Raw genomic sequence first — 4906 nt, 5'->3', positions numbered from 1 at the left:
CCATAGGTTCCTTTCCCGGCCTTCTTTTTGAACTTGAGGAGGCCATCGGATTTGAGGTGAGATGGAGGGAAAAGTGAGAATAGAAGAAAGATGTGTTGTGTTTGGGATGATTCTCGGTTCTATTGTGTGAGATAAGGGAATTGTTTTAGTTTTGGGAGTAGAGGGGATTATGGCTTTCATGTGAAGGTAGCTTGAACGAGTGTGTAAACTATTTAGTGCTAACGGCTATTTATAAGCAGATTTTCCAAGCTTTCCAACAAAACCACAATGAATGAGGAATGAGTTCGTTATTTCCAACAAAACCACAATGAATGAAGAAGGAGCTCGTTGGTGCTCATGAAGGGTTGAGATTGAGTTGTTCATCTAAGGGGTTCATGGGATGGACGGTCTGCATGCATTGTTGAGGCTTTGACGGGGATTCTCTTCTCATTGGTTGCATGTATTTAAGTGTTCGATGATGCATGCATGCAGATTCTGCTTCCCAAGGAGCGCATTTCTCTAGGAACATGTGACCATCCTCTTTTAGTTTATCCTAGCCGTGGCCCCTCCTTGCTTTTGTCGCCATCTCTTCCTCCTAAATAAATCAAACAGCTAGCCTTAGAATATTAATATAAACGTTGGCAATTGACTTGTAATAAAGAAAAAAAATTGTTTTGTTCTGTTTAATTATCATTTGAAATTTTTTGTGATCAATTGTGTCCCTTAATTAAAGATGCTAAAAGTTGGTGAACACCAAACTTATCTCTTATTGAGGGGACGGCTTAGCAATGCAAACCATTCTTCACAATTGATGTATTTTATAAAAAAAATGATGCATGATCCCTTTCTGTATGGTTTTGATTCCATGAATAGGAAACTAATCTGTAGAACAATATTACATATGTAGACACCAAACTTAGTGTTTGGTCATATGCTCCATCAAAATGACGTTTCATATGTTCTAAGAATAGCCCCCTTTCTTTTGGAAAGCAAAAGTTGAGTGTGCCTTAAGGGACACCAAACTTAGAAGTCTGACTTATGCTCTAAAACAGTGTATGCGGTTTGACTTATGCTCTAAGACACTGTATGCATTTATCAGGCATGAAAGTTCAAAATCATACTCAGAGGGATCATAGCTTATTTAATGAAAGATAGGACAGAAATCTTAAATCATGGGTTGCCTCCCATGAAGCGCTCTTTTATTGTCACTATCTTGACATTGAACTCCCTTTAGGGTGGTTGATGCTGGTGATGTCTCAACTTGTCACCTCTCACTGTAAGCTTTCTCTGTGTGCCTTGATGCTCAATTTCAATATGCTCAAGAGAAAGTACTTGGTTGACAATGTAATAATCTTCTGTTCCCAGCTGTTGATACACTAGTTGCACCTTATCACCTTTAAAAAATCCTTCAGTTGGGATTTTCTTATTCTTCCACCCTTTGTAAGCCTTCTTCTTGCTCTTCATCTTTTTCTTTCTTGTTGATCTTTCTTTCTTGACAATGACTTGGGTTGTGATACCTTCCTTCTTGTTTATCATCCCAGCTTCTTTTTGAATTCCTTTTTCTTCTTGCAGCTGCTTATTTTTCTGTTCTACTGCCTTATTGGCTACTTGCTTTGGAAGGAAGTCACTACTTGTCTTGCTTGTTTCTTCATTCCTTTGTGATTCTGGAGAAACTTTCAAGGTGATGCTCTCCTCATGCATCCTGAGGGTTAGCTCTCCCTGCTCTATATCTACGATGGCTCTAGCAGTGGCCAAAAATGGTCGACCCAGTATTATGGAGTCATTCTCATTCTCTGCTGATTCTAGGATCACAAAGTCTGCTGGAAAGATGAACTTGTCAACCTTAACTAAAAGGTTTTCAATCAACCCTGTAGGATATACCACTGATTGGTCTACTAATTCCAAGGACATCTGTATTGGTTTCACCTCTCCTATGCCAAGCTTTTTCACTAAAGAAGATGGAATTAGATTTATACTTGCTCCAAAGTCACACATCCCCTTGTTGATGAATAGGCTTCCAATAGTGCACGGTAGGAAGAAGCCTCCAGGATCTTCAAGCTTGGGAGGAAGTCCTTTACTGATTAATGCACTGCATTCTTCACTGAGCATTACAGTCTCCTTCTCACTCCAACTTCTTTTCTTATTGATGAGCTCCTTCAAAAACTTGGCATATAGAGGCATTTGCTCCAATGCCTCAGCTAAAGGTATGTTGATTTCCAGCTTCTTGAAAGCCTCAAGAAATTTGTGGAAATGTTGATCCTTTGTCTCTTTGTGGAATCTTTGGGGATAAGGCAATGGAGTTGTCAAGCTTTTCTCCCCTTGAAGTTGTCTTGGAATCGGTTCTTCCATGATCTGCTTTCCCTTCTTCAAATTTTGTGGTCTATTTTCTTTCTCTTGGGGTTGATTCTGAGAGTTCTTGCTTGCTGTTGCATCTTCATCATTGGTTTCCTCTTTTTCAACTTGCTTCTTGTCACTTTCCTTGGGCTTCTTGGTGGCTTCTTCATCTTTCAGCAGTGTTTTTCCACTCCTCAACTGTATTGCCTTGCATTCCTCTTTTGGATTAGGAATGGTGTCACTTGGTAGTGAGTTTGATGGTTTTTCAACAGAAATTTGTTTGGAGATTTACCCAATCTGCCTCTCCAAGTTCTTCATGGAAGCTTCCTGGTTCTTTGTTGTCAATTCTTGGTTCTTCATCATCTTCTCCATGAGCAACTCTAGATTGGTGATCCTCTGGGAATCTTGTGAGATTGGTTGGTTTTGGGGTGTTGATGGATGATGATAGGTGTTTTGGTTTGTTGGGTGGTTATTGGGTGGATAATGGTTGGAGTTGGGATAAGTATTTTGTGGTTTTCTGTATGTGTTCTGGCTAGTATTTGGCTGGTTGTTGTTTGTGTTTTTCCAATTGTTTTGAGTTGAGTTCCTTTGCCATGGCTGTTGGCTTTGATTGTGGTTGTCCCCCCATCTGAGATTAGGATGGTTCTTCCAAGATGGATTGTAAGTATCACCAAAGACTTCATTAGTTCCAAGATTTTGGTTATGCATGTATTGGACTTGCTCTTGCTGTTGCTCCTCTTGAATTTCTTCATTCTGACCCCAAGTAGTTGATGGTTGGCTTGTGGCACTCACTGATGCAACTTGCAGGCCATCAATCCTTTTGGCCATTTGCTCAAATTGTTGTTGAATCTGCTGCTGCATTATCTTGTTCTGAGCTAGAATTGAGTCCACTCCTTCCAACTCCATTACTCCTCTTCTTTGTGATGGTTGGCGTTGTCTTTGGTGAGCAAAGAAATATTGGTTGTTAGCCACCATATCAATGAGATTTTGAGCTTCCTCTGTAGTTTTCATGAGTTGTAATGAGCCTCCAGCTGAATGATCAAGTGCTTCTTGAGCCTTAAGAGTGAGTCCCTCGTAGAAGTTCTGCAGCTTGTCCCACTCAGTGAACATCTCTGGTGGACATTTCCTCAATAATGCTTTATATCTTTCCCATGCTTCATATAAATTTTCAGCCTCCATTTGAGTGAATGTCTGCACCTCAGTCTTCAATCTTATGATCCTTTGAGGAGGATAAAATTTGGCAAGGAACTTGCTTACCAAGTCATCCCACGTGTTGATGCTCTCCTTTGGAAATGTCTCTAGCCATTGAGTGGCTTTGTCTCTGAGAGAAAATGGAAAGAGCAGCAACTTGTAGCTGTCAGGAGGCACACCATTGGTTTTCACAGTATCATAAATCCTCAAGAAGGTAGATAAGTGTTGATTTGGGTCCTCCAATGGCCCTCCTCCAAAAGAACAGTTATTTTGAACCAAAGTGATGAGTTGTGGCTTTAGTTCAAAATTGTTTGCATTGACATTAGGAGTAAGAATGCTACTTCCACAGTGTCTAGCATTTGCAAATGTGTATGAAGCCAGGACCCTTCTTTGTTGTGGGTTATTGTTGGCCCCTCCTCCTGGCTGATTGAGATTTGATGGATCTCCTTCCATCTCTTGGAATTCCTCCTCAGATTCTTCCTCTCCAATAACGTTCTTTCCTCTTTCAACTTTTCTTATTCTTCAAAGAGTTCTTTGGTCAATTTCAGAGAGTGATGCAATTGCATATCTACTATATTAGCTAGTTAGTTTAGTTGGTTTTAGCTTAGTTTCACTCATTTTCTCTAAATAAACAAGTCTTTTTATGAGTTTTGTCTTCATGCATGAGAATACCAAGGAACATGTTGATTTTAGCCAAATTCATGCAAATGATTTAAGGAATACATAAATGAATGAGTATGAATGAATCTCATGAAATTAATTGCATGGATTGGTAAGACTTTGAAGCTATTTCCCTTGTTGATGATAGGTGATGAAACAAGAAAGCATTGAAGCAAGAATGAAGCAAACTGGGCAAGAAGAAGAGAAGTTGTTGGCATTGCCAACTTGGAGAAAAGGTGAGTTGTTGAAGGCAACGCCAAGGCAGCCCTGGAGAGCACACTTGGGCGTTGCCAACGTGGAGAAAGGAGTGAGTGTTTGATGGCAACGCAGGTAAGCAAAGAGCTGAGCCAAGGGGAGTATCGAGGGCGTTGCCAACGCCAGGAACCATAGGCGTGTCCCTAGGCAACGCCACACAAGCAAGGCTTGGTAGGAAGGGTGTGAAGCACGTTGCCAACGCCAGGAACCATAGGCGTTATGCAAGGCAACGCCAAGCAATCTTGGGGAGCTAGTTCAGAGCCTCGAGCATGTTGCCAGCCTAGAGATGAGGGGCGTGTTTGAGGACAACGCAGGCAAACAACGCTGAATGGAAAACTTGGCCCAGGAAAGGGAGATGCACGTTGCCAACGCCAAGTTATGAAGGCGTGTTCCTTGGCAACGTAGCAAGCAACTTTGGCACCATAGGAAAGCTCGAGCACGTTGTTGAGCTGGGAGAGCATGGGCGTCTTCCTTGGCAATGCATGCA

The sequence above is a fragment of the Arachis duranensis genome, unplaced genomic scaffold, assembly GCF_000817695.3.
Source record: "Arachis duranensis cultivar V14167 unplaced genomic scaffold, aradu.V14167.gnm2.J7QH unplaced_Scaffold_606023, whole genome shotgun sequence".
Taxonomy (NCBI): Eukaryota; Viridiplantae; Streptophyta; class Magnoliopsida; order Fabales; family Fabaceae; genus Arachis; species Arachis duranensis.
This window is presented reverse-complemented; position numbering follows the sequence as displayed.